General features: G+C 30.0%; 1 protein-coding gene across 2 annotated transcripts in view; it reads right to left on the reverse strand.

Annotated features, from left to right (window-relative positions):
• Positions 1-19,805, reverse strand: part of LOC117240775 (octopamine receptor beta-2R-like) — a 130,712-nt gene that overhangs the window by 76,360 nt on the left and 34,547 nt on the right. For both annotated transcript variants that reach the window (XM_033506815.1, XM_033506816.1), the window contains exon 2: positions 1,979-2,019. The gene's annotated coding sequence lies outside the window, so the exon portion shown is untranslated. The remainder of the gene's footprint in view (positions 1-1,978; positions 2,020-19,805) is intronic.

Raw genomic sequence — 19,805 nt, forward strand, 5'->3', positions numbered from 1 at the left:
TCACGCGGATGCCGCCAATAGGCGACGTACGTAGCGAAAGGGTTAATCATGCATTCCTACTTAAACAATAGACAATTTAAGACTTCCCTATTGACACTGATGTATCACAGGACAGTGTCCTTGGACCACTCTTATACTTCTAAACTATATATCTATAGGGCAGACTTACCCACTATAACCAACACTATCACAGCCACATGTATTGGTGACAAATAAAGATATATGATAATGGAGACGATGATAAAAATGATAATAAAGTTCATGAAAATCCCTAAGTACCTTCTACAGCTCTTCAAAAAGCATCTAAACAATATCGAGAAGTGGTTCCATAAATGCCGCATCAAATGGAAGCAAATTTACGGATATTACTTTCACCTTATGTAAACGCGCGTGTCTACCGGTAACATTGAATAACACAGAAATCCCCGCTAAACACGCGATAAAGTACCTGGGAATGCCACTACACAGAAGATTAACTTGGAAATAGCACATCAAGACCAAAAGCACCTTCTTAAAAGGAAGAGTGAGACAGTTCTATGGCCCCTACGTAAGCGTTTAAAGTGATCCCTAGAAAGCATCTCATCTTATATAAAGTCACTCTAAGACGTGTATGGATCTATGGGACTCAATTGTAGAACACAGTCAGCAATTTTAACATTGAGTTCGTCTAGCGATTTTAGCCAAAAGTATTGAGGTTTATCAGCAATGCCCCTTGATACGCAATCAATGAAACTATACTACAAAGATTTAAAAATACCTACAGTTAAAGAAGAAATTTCGAAATTCAATAACGTTCATTGGTCAACGCACGCTTATACCAATTTTCTAGTCCCAGTTTCTTAATAGAGCAAAATCGAAGACTAGAAAGACGCTACACATTGTATCTACACAACAAATTAAACTAATAAAGGATTCTATATCTACTAAAGATACTAAGATATATATTAAAATGAAGTAGAATGAAGAAATGTTTTCAAGTTACATCTCATGCTAAAATAACACGATATCATAATTACTAAAAATTATCTGTGAGAATTGACTGTAATATCTTTCCTGTTTAGAAAGAAAATTCGTTTTTAACTGTTGGCAAAACCATTGACAACAATTTCTAAAGTTATTAAACTGACTTCAAAGTTCGTACATCCAAGCGTATGATCTAAGTTAATGAATCTTCACATTTTTGACCACCTATATCTAAGAAACTAATTGTCAGCTCAACCTGAAAATTAGTGATGATTGATGTCTCATCATAAGGTATTATTTGGCACAAAATTCAGTTTCAAAATCGTAGAACTAAAAACTGGCGACTTGTCACTCTTTAGAAATAAAGATAGAAAATGCAAATATTTAAATTGACATTGAATTTGGAAATAGAACTGAAAAGGATGGGAATTTTAATATGCAAAGAAAAATGGAAAAAGAAAATTTTTAGATCTTCCCTAAATTTAAAAACAAATTTTGATAAAGAAAACATCCTAATACCTTTAAATTAAGTGATTGCATTAATCTAAAGTTTAAAGATAGGATAGTACGGATAAACAGAATAAGGTGAAGAAGGGATGTGGTTCGAGGAATGGGAAGTTAGAGTTACTTCTTTATAGTGTTGGTTCCTTAATTTATGGCGGATGTTTGCTGGTGTTACGGAAGTAAGAAAGTGGTTAGGTTGAGAAATTAACGAGATGATTAAGATCAGGAAGTTTAGAAAGGGCGGACTTAGAAAGTTAGAAGAGATCACGATGTTGGAAACGCAAATAAGTCACATGTTAGATGAAATTAAGATATATTTTATGAAAAAATAAAAAAACAAAGACAAAAAATTGTAAATTTATCGAATTGATAAGTAAGGGTTCAAAAAGTAACAGAATTACAAAAAATAGAAAGTTAAATGTTTAGATAAATGAAGAAATAGGATTTCATAATTATGTAAATAATAAATGGAAAATTAGGAAAATATTCAGAATTATCAAAATCAACTTACATTAAACGCTGTGAGTGTATAATGAAATCCCAGAGTGAATCCTAAAAATAAAAATATGAAACATTAAGAACTTAGAAAATTATATGACTAAAATATTGAAGAATAGGAAACGGAGAAAATTATGTAAAGTTAAATATATTTTTCTCTAATAGTTTGCAGTTGTATGAATGTTGTATTATATGTATAGGTTATTCAGTTAAAATCGTAAGTCAAATTTTAAAATTTTTAAAAAGATTGTTCTGTTTCACAAATTTTAGCAATTACGATATTTTATTAATTTTAGTTGAATTATGTAAAAGAGAAATTAAGATTAAAGTATGATCTGGTAAAGTGCTTAATCGGAAATAAGAGAATTTAGGTCATCAAAAACGTAAGAATGGAACATACAATTAGAGAGAAAGAAATTTAAAATTTCACCGGAAATTAAGATTAAACTAGTTGAAACTGAAGCATTAATATAATACAAAATTTGGAAGTTGCTTAAAAACAAATTAAAAAATTGAGAACGTATCAAATTCATAAGAGAAGTTTTTAATTTTACACCAAAGACGCATTCACCCTCAAATAATATTGACTGCCTTCTAGAAATAACCGTACGATGGAAAACAAAGATTGAGGTACTGATTAGCCAAATATAGATGGAAAAAATATTGACATAGAACGTGATTTCCATCCAATAAGTGATGCAACGATCAGCACCTTGAACCGTGACAATGAACCAGTCATATGGTCTCTTGGCAGCGACACAGTACGCTTGTTAAGTTACGCTTAATTAATGCCGCACATCACGCTGTTATTTATCTATCCATAGATCAGTGATTCCGCATGTGTTGTCGAGGCCACGCAAATAGCATTCAGCGCACGGAAAAATTATAACCGTGTCATGTTTCTGTGTAAACAAATATAGTTAAGATGAAGATAAATTACATTTATCAAGAAGTGTAGTTTTCTAAGTCTTAGAATAATTAAGGATTTATTTTAAAAAATTTGGTTAGTAATAACAATTACGATACAAGCAGGAATTAAGAAATTGAAGACAAATATTTACTTATACTTCCTTAATGTTACGTTTTTTTAATTATTATTTTAATTTGTATTTTTTCGTAGATAGATTTCTAATTTGTAGATTTAGTTTTTGAACAAATAAGAATGTAGCAAAATGCAAACAAATATAAGAATAAATACAGTTTTTAAAAACAGAATAGTTACATAATATTGTTTGTTATTAATCTATTGGCATATTTGATTATCGATTATTGAATGTAATTGAATTGAGTTTGCATAAGTCAGCGTGTTGTTGCAATAGCGAGGATGTGATGATTGAAAAGTAAAAACAGAATGATTTGAGATTTCGAAAATAGTATATGCAGGGTGGTTGGTAACTGGTGGTACAGGCGAAAAGGGGGTGATTCCACGCGAAAAAAGAAGTCGAAAATATAGAATAAGAATTTTTTTTTAATTTTTTTTTTTAATTTTTCCATCGAGACAACGATCCGTTATAACGAGATGTGATAAAGTGCACGCGTACCGAGCAAAAATTCAAAGTCGATTTTCTCGAAAACAAAGCCTTAAACGAAAAATTTTTATCCTATATTTTCGACTTCTTTTTTCGCATAGAATCACCCCCTTTCCGCTTTTACCACCAGTTACCAACCACCCTGTATATGTACATATACATATATGTTTATGTACGATATGTTGTCTTATGTTATGTGTATTGTAACAGTTTATATCTTAATTCCAAGAAGATGTTTTCGCAAATATTCTTACGCAAATGAATTTGTGATTCCACTTAATAGAACACTACTATGGAATATAAATGTATACTTCTAAACGTAAGTATAATATGTTGTTTATAACGTTTATATAATTGCAAGATCATGCATAAATAATTTCGATTCTAAAAAATTGTGGACGATCAAGGCTTTGTCCGAAAAACTTGAATTAAAAGTACAGATATTTCTTATAAATTTATAGCATCAGATACATGGAACACATAATAAACATAACTACATAAAAATTACAAAAACATTTTCCTATTTTTATATTTTTTTCCATTGTTTTGACCTGAATCATTTAATACATAACAGTAAATTATTTTCAATCCAAAAATTGCAAACTTTCTTTGATTTCTGACATAATTTTATAAAGTTTAATTGTTTTTCAGAGAATGAGGACATATTTCCAGAATATTGTATATGCAACCGCATATATCATTTTTTATTGTATATCCAACTGCATATATCTTTTATATCTAAAAATATTCTCGTTTAGATTTTATGGTTTTTGATATGAAATTTATGTTTTGTGCTTAAAATTCCCAAATGACGACAATAAAACAGCTAATGTTTAATAATGATTAGTTTAATATCTATATTATTTTAATTCTTCCCGATCTTTTCAATTTTCCACTTTTCGGTAATAATTAACATAAGATTGAAACTAAAAAGTATCATTTAATTAGTAAGAAAGTCAAAGATTTTCGGACATTATTTTATTTGTAATTTTTAATTGGGTTTTAATTGGGTTACATTTTGGAGTGTATATGCTTGTTTCTTTAATATAGTTTATTGTATTCCTTATGTGATCCTGTGATGTTAGAATTGTGTGCATTAATCATCAATTTTCACCTGTTTGTGAATAATTTTATATATCGCTTGCAACTAAAAATTTTTCTATGATATATGATATTTATTTCTGAACTTGGTTAATTTGAAATTTGTTAAATATCAGATATTTCATATGTTACATAACTAGACTTTGGATATTTATTCAAATTAATATCTTCGCGAATATAATAAACTAAGGAATTAATTCTAGACTGTATTTTTCTCATCATATTATGGACATATAATAATTGTCTACTAGTATTATAAATAATCATGTGTTATATTATAATAAAACAATCGTATCATATTATAATACTATAAGCAAATATGTTAAATGTTCTATATAGTTTTGCATACTATGTTCATTCTACGCATTTCTCTTCATTTTCTTCATTTTGTTTCATTTTCTTTGTACGCAATTTACTTCAAATTTCCCACAAATGCATAAAAATGTTTTAGTTATACTCAAATAACTTTAATTCTTTAACATTTTTACATCTTTCACCTGTAACATTTCGGAATTTCAATTCGGAAGAAAACCTTTACTCGACAAAAAATAGTTGTACTGATAGGAATCTTTCAATTTGTGCGATTTCGTGACGCAAGGCTCCATGAGAACGGGCCAGAACTTCGGTGGCCAGCAATTAAATCTTCCTGAGAACGAAATTAACGATCGCGAGACAGAAAGTGGCACTGGTTCGCCCATTGGTACATGGGAAAAAGTCACCATTACGGTTTCGTGTTAAATGAGCTGGGAATAAACGGTTAATTAGACTTCGATTAATTCTTCGCCCGCTGGTTTACAAAGTTCTGCCGGGCAAGTTACTTAATCACGTCACGATACGTGAATAAAGCATGTTTTACGTGGAATTATGATGAGAATCTGACTTTGTTGAAACAATGACGAGCGAGGAAAAATTCCAGCACGTGGGATGGTGAATAATTGTTGTACCTTTAGTGGAAAATCCGACGGAGTGGTGTGAAGTAAAGAAGAAAAATATGTACATATGTATGAGTCATAGGAAGTGAAAAGCAAACTAAAAAATTGTGATAAAATGTCACTAGTAGGAAAGAAGAATGTGTACATGCAACATACATTGGCAAATACATTATCAGGTTTTCATAATACTTTCTAAACATTTCACTGTAAAAATATATCTTTCGTTACTCTACTACAAATATGACATAATTTAAGGTGTAATAACAATCAACATTATACTAATCTGATGTCACATCAGTATTTAAATTTATCTTCGTCAATGCTTAACTTATTCATTTTTTTAATTTTTACGTATTTTAATGTGTAATTAGTTTTTGCACTGACTAGTTTAATATAATCACAAACTAATTAATTATTATTAACTATATATACGTGTGTGTTTAATATTTTATGTATTTATATCTTAATTATTAAAACTTAATAGACATTGAAAGATAATGGACGTTAAACGATAAGAAGTAAGCCATATTTTTATTATTTTATTTTTATTATTAATATTATATAATAATTAATATAATGTTTCCAAACAAAACTGTATGTTCTTTTATATATCGTGCCTTCTTTTATCCTCCAAAAAGTATTTTTGCCTAAAATGTAAATGCAAAATATTTCATTTCAAAATATTTTAATTCAGTTTTGTAATATAATCTATATGTTATATTATATGAAATTTGTATTTGTCTTTCAGCATTATAAAATTATTTCATTCAATTTAAGTGGACCATCCTCTTTATTAAAAGAATATTTAACTAAACAATAATAAAGTATCTAAATATACATATATTGTCACTGTTTAGAATTACTATATATATCATGAAATTCAAGAATTTAAAGAAGCTTAGAATTCTGTTATCTTAGAGAATTCTTTTGAAAAAAGAATAGTTTGAAAGTTCTGAGAACATTAATAGGAGATTCAGCATAACCAAAATTGCGAAAATCATTCCAAATTTTTGATCGGCAGTACGTTTCCCAATTAAAATAAATGGGTATTAAATGAGGAGTAAAAGTATTTTCTCTCTCTCTCTCCCTCTGGTAAGCTAACATTTATTAAAGCACACAAGCCAATTGGACTCGAGAGTTGAGTAGAAATGAAAATTCGTGGAAGAGCTGGGTGTTGTCTATTTTCTCGGCCGATGCAATCGACAATTTCGTAATTGAAGACTACCACGACACTCATTTTTAGAATGTCCCAGAGTTTCCGCAAATAATGCAGCTTGCTGCAACGTGTGATTGCGACATTGACCTTCGATCAGCCGTATCCACAGACAAGGCTGAGGAAGCTTTCAAATGATATGCCAATTCTTAAACTGCTAGTAAATTCTGCCTCTCATGCTTTCGCGTGCAAAGCAGCTGTTCAGCCTAGCTTTCGAACGTAAATTTTGCTATTTGGAAAACTTAGAATTAAAACTCGTTTTTATCGTACTAGTTTATCTGAAAATCGCAATGTGAAAATCTTAAAATTTCAAGAGTTGAAAAATTTGAAGCTTGAAAAGTTAAAAGTGCGGAGATTTTAAGCGTTGAAAAATTCAAAGATTGGAATTTTCGAGAGTAAAGGTATTTACAGTTTGAAAAGCTAGGATTTGGAAATTTCGATAGCGAAAATTTGCAGAAAAAAAGAAACCAGAAATAGCAAAGCTGCGATTTTTAGAATGTTTTACGACCAAAGTGAAGAGAGCAATGTAATTCACACAAATTTCAAATATCGACGTTTCTAACACTCAAAATTAGAGATTCTAAAATAGAGAAGCAAATAAATGTTGAAACTGTTTACGAAACTGTTAGATACACTGTTTCACTTGCGAATCTTCCGACTACAATCAACGACAAACTTGTGACGATCGAGTTGAAATCTATCAATTTTTAGCGCGACTCTACTCGAATGCAGCTGTTTGGGAACGACTGTCTTCAGTCGAAACGTTTCGCTGATTGGAAAACTTATGAACTCGGAACAGTAAAACTTTTTCAACTACTGCTCGCTCAATGCTCGTCATTAGACGATGTCTGTGATAACCAATCGTAAAAGTTCTAACAATCAGTAACCCCGACAAACATTCATGCTTCTGCGTTGATCAACGAAATTGTTACGTGTTGATGTGGTTCAAAGTCTATCTTCTTTCCTGTTTTAAAGAATTCCTCGAGAATCATTGATGGTACAAGAAATAAGAAATTTATGACACAGAAGTTTATTTCATAGATTATTGTTTATCATTGTTTGAGCAGTAGATGATTGTTTACGTTTGTAGCTAGTTCGATATATTTGTTTTAGTTTTAATAGCATTTTTAATTTCATTCCTATTTTTAATATATATTTTTTGCTAATTTTGCTAACAATTTATTAACTCCGAATGAAATGGATTTGATCTATTACTTGGTTTTAACATAAATAACATTTAATTCGAAAATGTTGAACATTTTCTTTACATAAGAAATTGTTTATTATCTATTTATACAAATCGTTTAATATCTTCTTTATAAAAATTATAGTTAGTGCTTTTCTCATATTTATAGATAAAATAATGTTCCTTGATAATATAAAAATTTAGGAAGATGGTAAAGGAGTAACTTTAGATATAAGTAATTAGAATGAGAAACAAAAACTTCGATTCATTTTAGAGGAATTTTAAATGCTCTAAAACTGTAAGTTGGTGTATAAAATAAAACTTTATGACAAAAATAATATAGAATAAGATTTTATGATAAAAATAATGTCCAATCGAACGATATTTCAACAATAAAGAATGAAACAACAACTAGAGAAATGTCAAAGTCATTACTTCCTATTTAAGCTTTTCCTCGCTAATTTGTACAACATTATAAAATAAAATTTCATAACAATGATAGTAATGTCCAACGTACGTGTACGCTGAACAAGGTTCCAACAATAAAGAGCAGAAAAATACATCATAATTGATTACAAAATATTAAAAAGAATACAAATTAATAAAATTTCACTATGTATATATTTCGATATATCGAATCACCATTCTTTATTTGAATTCTCCATCTACAATTTTCCATAAGAAAGTTATATTCAGTACACATTGAACGAAATTTCGTTAATAAATAATAATAAACAATAAATTTTAATAATAAAGAGCAAAAGATGTTATAAAAGTCCAATTAAGAAGTTACTATTGAAAAACTGTGTATCAGAAGTACTAGGTATATAATTGATAAAATATTGCTATATATCTTCCAAAATATCAAACTACTGTATTTTTCTTAAAGCAGACCCTTCTCCGAGATATACCTTACAGACATATCTGTCACAGATTTTCCCATTGCTCCTTTCGTTTAATCCATTACCGTTTCAGTTACGCTGGTTTGAAATATGTTTAGTTTCTCGAGATTTCAATTACCAATCACTGCGAGCTGTAGAAAGGACGTCATATTTTTCAATTAAACCTCCGTTGACGTTCTGTGACTAATCCTCTTCAATCAAAGTTAGTCAACGTTAAAAAAATAATTTTCTCTTAGGAAATACATCTGATACGTTTATAATCAATCATTTCTGGGACTTTTATTGCGTTTAGGTAGTTAATAAAAGAGTATTTTGATATTGCGAAATTAATTCGATCTTGAATATTAAGAAGCTACATATGAACAAACGAATTGTGAAGGGAGGAGAACTTCAATATCTTTCATGATTAATTATTGTATCTATAAATTAGTTATATAATTAGAAAGTAGTAATGTAAAGATATCAAAAAGATATAAAAAAAAGTACTAATATGAAACATTAATCGACTGTATATTCTAACGTAGCAGATATCAAATAAAATCACAAATAATTCCCGGTACCGCTAACTCGATTTTAATTTTATCCTTCCACACAATCCAGAAACACAAGTTTACGTTTCGTTCGATGACGTTTTTCCATATTTTCGCATGCGACTCGTTAATCAACACGAGCCGGTAACGAACTTCATTACGTTGGATTAATCCGCTTCGTTCCAAAGCAACAGGATTGTGCAAGTTTGTTGACTTTTCAGCAGAAGCGAGTAGGCGAAAGAGGTAATTTTCCTGAGTGGCCGCGCCGCTATTGGCTTCACTTCGACCAACTTCAAAAGAAGAAAAGGAATGCATACGCGATTTTCGCGAAAAGAAACTGATATTTTATTTATTCAGCTAGGACGTTTGATTGCATCAAAGATGGAAGTTTCGCGAAGTTTAATGCAACGCCGCGAATTCGATTCTCCCTCGAGTTGCATTCCCACAGCACAGCAACTTCTTCTTCGAGACGTTGATTAAAATTATTTTGCTTTCTCCCCGTCTCCACCTTGTAGAAAATGTGTTCGATGATGCTTGGTTTATGAATATTTTTGACAAGTTTTATCAATACTTTTAAAAAGAAATTTTTCTTTCTTTTTATCATTTTATGAATATTTCGCATAATAAATAATTTTTGTTATATATATTTTTGACAGGAAAGAGTTCCTGTTCTTTTTATTAATATTTTTGAAATGCCAGAGTTCTTCTAGTCTATATATTTTTAATAATGTTATCAAATTTACTTGGTTTGTTCATATTTCTAGTAAGGAAGGAGCAGAAATTAGTTTTTCTCTTTTTTTCGCGAGGTAAATATAAATGACGATAGCTGAAATTCTTTCTTTCTCGTGAATATCTTAGCTCCAGAATTTCTTCTTCTCTTTCGTTCTGAGCATAAATGATGATGACAAAAGTTCTTCGCTTTTTATGAGTAGATATTTTTAATGATGTTGGGAATTCTTCTTAAATATTTCTGATAACATTGTTATATATATATATATATGTCAATAACATGTTATATATATATATATATGTCGGAGATCAAAGGACGTCGAGGCCTCCCTTTCGGAATATTGGGAAAAAACCCCTAATATCCTAAGTCCAGACTTTTACTATAGCTACACTTAAGTAATAAAACTAAGAAATAGTTGTGCTCAAGGTTTATGACGATGGGCTTTGGCTCGAAGTGACATAACGAGTCACTGAACGTAGCCACGGTCACGGGAGGGACGTATACTTAACAGAGGTATGGAATAATTATATAGCTCTCCTTAAAAATAAAGATTAACCCGAGAGGTGGGGAGAGGACTATATAAGGGCAGTTCCACTTGGACTGAGGGAGAGTCTATTCAGAGCAGTTCATTCAGATAATTTTTACGTCGAGTCATACGTGTATCACATCGCATTCGTCATTCCGTTGACCGTGGATTCGTTATCGAACTTAAATTCATTGTCATCAACATCTCGACCATTTGATCGCCGCTATTACTTGTAGCCTCTTATAACAACCACATTTATATTAATAAACATCAGCTATAACAGCGATGGCAAATTCGAGTGAAGATTCGTCAAACGCCAAAAATTCCAACACTAATCCGACATATATATATATATTTCTTTTTTCACATATATTAAAATGGCTGAAACTTTTCTTTTCCTGAAAGTATCTACTTAAAACGAGTCTGTGAAATTTTGTTACGGATACTTCTGACAATGTTATGTCTTACGTGCATTTTTTAACGATGTTGAGATCTTTTCTTCTTGTTTTACAGTTAAATATAATTAGAGATGACGAAAATTTATTTCAACGAATTTAAAAACACCTGCCACGTCAATTTTCGTACACTAAATCATACTCTTTTGTCTTATATTTTACATATGTACGTTGCTTTCTTGGCACTTGTTCTCAGACGTTGATTTATTTATTCTATTTCTACAAACTAAACTCTTATATAGTTTTTTAGGTTCAAAGCATGAGTGTTTGTCCTCCATTCTTAATACAGCTTTAAAGCTCCTACATGAATATATTGAAGACAATTATCTGCTAAATTTTCTGTCCAAACGATCTTGTAAACGTAAATTTCGCAGATTTATAAAGCAATAGTATAATACATATATGTATATAATTTATACACACGTGTACCATGATTGTATTAATTTAGATAAAAGAACGCTTTTATGTCTTTTATAACTATTAGTTTCCTTATGTGTATCAGAAATCCGTATTACGCTCTAAAAGAAATTATATGAATAATAAATATATAGTAAAGAAATGTATTTATTTCCAGTGCGTTATATCAAATTTAATCATCTTTGACTGATGAGTATTGTTCGCAATTTTTCATCATGTCACTGGGAATTTCAATGGAAAGAAATTCTCTTGTATCCGCAGGTACATATTTTGCAATCGTAGTCTGTTGAAATTCATTCGATATTTTTCTACTTATGACATTAAAATATTCTTATCTGCCGTGATATTACAAAATACTGTTAAAATGACAAATTATAAAATCGAAAGCAAAATTAATGTTAACTTTCAACACGAGTGGAAGAAGATTATTTGTTCGCATACACCACCATAGCACATTAAATATAATTACTTGTTGATAGCATATTTCCATACATATCACTTCTTGGCTATTCTAGTGGAAGCTATAGATTTGTTTATATCATTATTACATCTATCTACATAAAAGTCTATAACGATTGTCATGTTTACCTTGAAACTAATATTTAAATATTAAATATTAAATATCAAATGTTTAAATAATCTTAAAAAGCTATAAATATAATAGATGTCAATATAGACATACATATAGATATACAATTGTATGTGGAATATCATTTAGTTTGATATTTTATACAAGGAAAGTAACTAACGTATTAAAACTCTTACTAGAAGATACGTGTATAGTAGAACATCCCTTAACCGAACTAATGGGGAGATAAAATTGCTCGACTAATGGAATTTTCAGGTAATAGAAACAGTCACTTCTTTGATATGAAATTTCATTTATCCAAATACAGATTAGTTGACAGTCTCTTTAAATATTTATGGATCCCATACCTTTTTCGCTGCTCAGTCACATAATTTTTTCAACATAAGTAACCGCATACAGTTACTTTCTTCACTTTGAACCATCCAAACCCTTTTCCAAAAGCGGCAAATGTGTCGCCGTGAGAGACACCTTCATTTCCGTTTTCACTTATATGAAGTCGTCATTATTATCGTCTTTATCGCAATGAAACCATTTCATTATATCAGTTGTAGAGGGGTTTCTACTGTTACCAGCATCACAGAAGTCTACGTGCTTTAGATAATTTGCAACATCATGTTTTTGTCTTTTAATGTCTATGATTGTGATTTTTTCAACGGCATGTATTTTTTTTTAATTCTGTTGCACTTTCGTCACTTTAGAGTTTTTCATTTATGTCGCATTTTTATCTCTTTTTCTTTTTTTTTTCTTCTTTCATAGTTAAAACGCTATTAATTTCATACTAAATTCTAATAATCAGAATTTACTCAGTGGAATAAGGGAAAGAATACATTATATGTGAACAGTAATAAAATATGTACATGTTTGGAATTGAAAAAGGCACTTGTTAGTGGGAAATATTATATTCGGATAACAGAACTGTAGTGTCAAACATTAGTTAATTAAGACAAAATTAATTTTTGTACAAAACCTTATCGTGTTTCACTTGCGAAACAACGATTGTGAAGGAACAATAATATATAATATATATATGATATAATAAATAATAGCCCAAATATTGAAAAGTCGTATTGTTGAAAATCTAAATTTCTTCTATAAATGCAGAAAACCGTTTTTAAGCAGAGTATTAAAAATAAAATCAAATCCTCATAACATTTTCAATGCTCATTATCGTCACTAATAGCGTAGCGTAATTGACGTGAGTTAAAACCTACTAAAAAGGAAAGAGAAAAAAACGAATAAATAAAAAATCCTCGACAGATATTCGGTTTGAATGCAGTCAGCAATTAAACGACTAAAATCACGGGCACGTTCGGCGTCGAATTCGAAATTGGAAATTTCAAACTCGGCCGCGAGTTCGGCAGCTGCAATGCAGTTTCCTCTGTAGGGCCGCAATCGATCTAATGCGCGCGATGCATAAGGCCGTGCAGAACTCGTTCCGGTGCATCGATGGCTCTCGCTACCGAACCAATGATTTTCAACTGTGTCGGGACTTTTTCACGGGCCGGCAAATCGACTAGCTCGAACCCGTTGCCGTTATAAAGATACACGTATGTCTGGTCCCTCTATTCACTAGATCCGATCAGACATTTTCAACGAGCAACGTCACTTATTATCACGCGATCGCGCGTGATCGTGATCGTTAGTCTTTTCACAGCCGACGTAAGTTTTTCGTTACTGTTCAAATGCGTTAACAAAGAAATTGGAGTACTTGTGAATGATGGGATTTTCTTGGCATATTATAGAGTCATTATATATATTTAATTATGTTAATCATAAATTATATATATGTATATTATATATATAACTAACAATAAATAATTAGTTATGGCTTTGTCTGTTTCATATAACTATGTTTGAAGATTAGTCGAACGTACATCTCTGTTCAAAGGTATTACAACATTTACTGGTCTCATACAGAATGTAATGATAATCTACATTATCAAAGGAACGATTATTCGATCAGAATTATTTAGTGTTTGTAGGATAAAGATTCGGAATATTCAATAATAGCTTGAAAGAGTCATTTGCAAGATTTATAGAGAAATAATAAAGATTGTATATTTGTATATTATATTTTGGTTTTGAAAAAAAATTGTATCGTGAAATCACTCGCAAAATCAGAAATAAAACGTGTGGTACCATGGAATGCCAATTATAACGGGAAACTTAATAATATAAATAACAGTGTTAATTAAAACAGTGATTGCGAAAAATATATAAATAATGTTCCTGCCGAGTTCGAACATAATTCAAACCTAACTTGAATATCGCACGAATAATGTTTGTTTTTACTGATTTTGGGTTAGGTGTTCATTTTAAATAACCTTGGAAGCAATAAAGAACCGAATGAAACTCCGTAAACTGAATATAGCAGGAATGAAATTTGAAAAGGACTATGAGAAAGGAGTTAATATTATTAATTATGAGATTCCTATTGGGTTGAGTAATAAATTCGTTCGTCTTTCACAAGCGTATGGATTTAAAAAAATGCTATAAAAATTATTTGCAGAATGTAAAACTACACTTGTCTGAATTTTTTGATGGAAGATATGTATTTATAGAGAAAAGAGGTAAGTTACTCTTTGATTAGATACATCATATTTATTTAAAAAGATGTGAATGAACCGACATATGAAACAACCTAATACTATGATAAAATATGTATCATAGAATATATTGATTCTCCATAATCCATTGTTTCAAATGGAAATAATCATAAAGCTTACAAAAAGTCTCTATCGATATTTCAAATTTATCTCATTCTCTGCGAGCATCCTAATCTTCATGGAAAAGTATGTGGGTGCCGCTTATATTTATAAAATGTACTTTAATTACAAAATTGCAAATAACGAAACTCAATACGAATTCATCCTTTATTAAAGTTTTTGCAGAATATTATGATACAGATGTCAATCTTTTTACTGCATACTAATTTTTTAAATTAAACCTTATCATCTGTAAGTGTTAAACGATGTGTTATTTATAGATATCATTATTCTTGGTTGTTTGCCGAATTCTAAATAAAGTTGCAAGGGTTTTTCCAAACTGATAAAGAGAATATCGTGAATAATTCTGACAGTAATATTAAAAACCGGTCAACGTTTCAAGGACTTGTATATGGACTTACACTGCATTACTGATAAGGTTCTAAACAAACGATTTCAATATAATATACAGTGGTCATAAAAGGTATTTGTATACCACTGTATGTATTATTACATTTATCTACTAATTAATTAGAACCGACTATAATAAATTATAACCGACTATATCAAATTTCCTCAATAAACGATTCTATGGCCAAACAATCCATAATCCGAATGTTCAAAGTATCCAATATCCAAAGCAATGTTTGGTCTTTGTAATGTACAACAATTCTGAGATTCAACCATTCTGCGATACAACCATGGCGGTAATCTCTTGTCAGTTGCGATATCGTAGCGAAATCGCACGCCCGTGTGCATTGCATAATTAAAAAGAAGGACCCGCCGAATCGTACAGCGACACTGCTGCGAGATCGCGTCGCTGTTGTGCATTAGATCATATACATACTTATCTACTTAAGTTCCTACATTTACCTTAGCAACGACAATAAATGAGATTTCATTTGTTTTCCAGAAAATCACTTCCGTGGTCATTTTACATTGACTTCACATGCGGGTCGCACACAATAGGTCTCTTGGTGGAGATAATTTCATAAGTCAGAAGTCATAAGATGTTATTTACAAATCGACTGTTAACCGTAGAACACTGTGATCGCTGTGTGCGTAAAAACATATTTGTTTGTCATATTCTGGTGACATTTGTATCTTGTTAGTATAAATTGAAGAAAATGTCTACATATGCAGTGGATTGTGAAAGTATTCATGCACTTGTTTCGTCCTTTTATGAACATATGTGAATTATACAAAATATTTCGAAATTTCATTAGCGCCGTAATGTCACCCAACTATTATGGTTATAATATGTAAATTTTTTAGCGATTCTAGAAATGTATACAGAAGTTGCAACATATTTATAATTATATATTTTGCAAAAATGACAAAAGTATTTAAACAAACAATCATCCGCAATATTCATACTTTATATTACTATTCATTGTTTATATTATTATTCATATTATTATATTAATTTATATTTATATCATATTATTTATATTATACTTATATTATATTTAATTTATATTTATATTATTATTCATACTTTATGTTAACTTTTTTACTAGATATAAGATTGCAGAAAATATATCGCTACTTGTCTATATATTCTCAGGTTAAGATTAAATTTTGTAAATATAATCATAGCAATCGCGTCTCATTGTAATGGTAATGAAATTTTAAAAGATTTTATATAATACGCGCAATATACACATAAAATTTACACTTTTGCGAATCACTGTACCTAAAATGTACGTACGTAGCTAACACTCGTTAGGATCTTAAAACTGTCTGATTATAATCCGCTTTCTATCCTACCCAAGCTACATAGATTTCAGAGGATTATTGAGACCCGAATCTAATTCGGGTTATGTTCTCGATTACTTTCTTGTATGTATTGCACGGCAAATTAATTAGATTGGAGTTGACCTATAGTGAAATAAGAAATCAAAGAAATTCAAAGAAATCTCTATGCTATTTCGAACTATTATATTGGTTATAAAGGTCAGCAGATTTCCTTGAACTCTCACAAATGAATAACTTCTCAGCCAAACGGTGGCTGAGAGGTAGTCTTTGTGTGTAATAACTAATCACTAATTAACTATTGTTTTTGGATACGTGACGACTGGAGCCAATTATTTAATTTAATTTATGCGTATGATTTCCATCCCCAGAAACAAAATAATTATGAATGAAATGTGGTAGGGATCAAAAAAATGCAAATAATTAGTTGCATCGAGATTAATTGGTTGATTTGTGAGAAATCGGCACTATTAATATATTTTGATTTCTGATACTAAAATCACGGGTATGGAAATTTTATTTGTCTATCATTGATATTGGTAGAAAGGCGGATTTGAAAGATCGTTCTGCTGATATGTAGAACCAATCAAATAAGTTTAGTTTTCAGAAAAATCGAATTTCAAAATTTGTCACATATAACATATTTGAACTTGCACATGCGAAAACAAGTAAAAAACGTGGAATAAAATGTTTCCGTTCCGTTCATTTTTAGAAAGATAAGGTTAGGACATGTTTAGTTAAGAATTGCCTTAGTACAGGTGTATGATACATTTTCAGATTTATGTTTCTGAACACAAAGCATTTTGTCAGTAAATTTTATTCTACATTCTCTCAGTCTGGAATTAGCCATATTCAAGTATACTTGATAAAGTTTCAAACACGATTTTCTCGAAGACGAAGTATCATATGGATAAATTTTGTTTTATATTTTCTCCTTATTTTTTTCATAAGGAACATGTTCATGTCAGCTTACACATGTTATTCTGCCAGCCCCTGTATAAAATTATTAAAAACCATTATGATATTATTACTGGACACATAAAATGATATAGTAAAATCATTTAACAATTTATTCCACAAGCTTCGTTCGAATTAAACAAGTGAGATTGTTTCAATTTTACTTATTTGAAGTACTTATTTTTGATTAGATACTTGCTTAAAATGAGATTACATTACTTCAAATCATTCAACATCAAGTAACATAACTTTAAGAGAGTATCTAATGAAAGATAAGTACTAGAAATCAGATAAATTTCTGAACTTTCTTTAAACGCATAAGTCATGAATATTGACATAATATAAAATGTAAAAATGTTTAATTTTTCTGTGTATGTTGCCGTCTAATAAGCTTTTCTTGTTTAGCTTTGATTAATTAATAATTTTAACGCTTTATTCAAACGAAGTTTTAGTCGTTTAATTACAATTGCACCGAGACGAACTTTCAATAAATTGATGAACGCCAGATAGAATAGAGAATGTGTTTTTGAGATTGTTACTGTATTGTTACCTACTTAATTGGTTCAATTCTGAGTTGTACGTATGGCACGGCTGTAATTATTGGAAACTTGTTAGAGCTGTATAGATACAGGTCTTTCTGATTGCTTGCCGCTGATTTAGAGTTATATGTTTAAGAGCTACATACGTATCGAATGCAGTTCAGTCGTTTTATTATATCTTTGAAATAATTGGTTTATTGAATGATTAGTTGAATTTTATCTGTTGAAGATATATTGCAAATTTGCTCTTTCCAAAAACAACAAATCGAAGACAAAAATAAATTTTTCGTAAATGTATGAATATATTTGATCAAAGAATAGCTAATTGTTTGTCTATAAAATTACGAAATCATTTTGAGTAAATAATACAATCCGGATATAGGTTTTATACATTTATCTTCAGAATATTACCTTTGATATTTTATATTCTTTTGACTTTTATTTTCTCGAAAGTTATATCATGTTAACTGTGTGATTTTGCTATATGTAGAATTTTTAACTATTGTGACTATTATATTAAATATTGAGCATAGAATGCATCCACAAGAGTTTTCACATTTGAAATGAAGCAATCTCTTGAAGTATTTCACATTGTAAATAAAAATGAAGTGTAGAAACTTGATAGTCAATATTTCATAAGGAATATCTACAAAAGGGATTCTTGAAATTAATTCAAATTCCAAGCATTAAGCTTTACAAGAAACAATAGGCAATTTCAATTAGCAATTTAAAAATAGTCGAAAAACGCATTTCTTTTAATAAATGTTCTATTATAATTTTTTACAAATCACTCAGATAATGGATGGTAAAAAAGTAATATAATCTATATTTTGTAGCAATTAACAATCCATAACTTTTAGTGATCGTTACTTTGTTCACAATACAAGGATACTGATTTCATTTGTTTACAATTATAAAAACAGAATCACCACGTACGCATTGAAAGCTGGTGATTGTAATTCCATGAATTGCATGGTACGACTGACGTTTATGTAAATACATATTTCTACGGATTTTGTATTTACAAGTCAGTGCAAATGATAGGACATAAAACATAAAGTAATAATAGTGTTTTGCAGCATGTGGTAAGCGACAATTTGCCGATTAATTATACTTGCATGACTTCTTTTTTTCGTTGACTGATAATTATTATTATTAATGGCGCAATTTATTATACTGTACGTACCACTGTTCTGTACTTAGTCACCTTGGAGATTATGATTTTCAGGGGAGTTCAAATGTAAAGCGATGAATATTGTTTTCTGTTCAAGAAAAAAATGATGAAACTTAGAAATAGGAAATAATTACAATGGCGGACAAAAGAAAGTTCACAATTTTGTGTATTTTTTTTACAAAATTGTGCAGTTTACAAATGCATAAATCCTTCCAGTTTACTAACAGCTGTTAATAACTATTATAAAAGAGACCAAGATCATTTCATTTTTAATGCACTTAATTCTGTATGTAGTTAAACATTCATCACGTAATTCCTTATCTAAAATTTTTTCACGATACATCAATTATTTCAATATTTACCTCTTCAGCTGACAATTAAACAAAAAATGCTTCAGTTTCCATTAAACGATAGAACCAAAAACGAACAAATGAATAAGATGTCAAAGAAAATCAAACGACTGTTGCAAATAAAAAAATTGCGAAATGGTGGCAAGCTAACACAGTGAGAAGAATTAGTCCCTGAAGGAATGGCAAAAGTGTGAAGTTACTTTAGAATAGAAAACAAGCATACAGCCAACAAGGCACGTTTAGGAGAATT

The sequence above is a fragment of the Bombus vosnesenskii genome, unplaced genomic scaffold, assembly GCF_011952255.1.
Source record: "Bombus vosnesenskii isolate JDL3184/JDL3185 unplaced genomic scaffold, Bvos_JDL3184-5_v1.1 scf7180000014893, whole genome shotgun sequence".
Lineage (NCBI taxonomy): Eukaryota > Metazoa > Arthropoda > Insecta > Hymenoptera > Apidae > Bombus > Bombus vosnesenskii.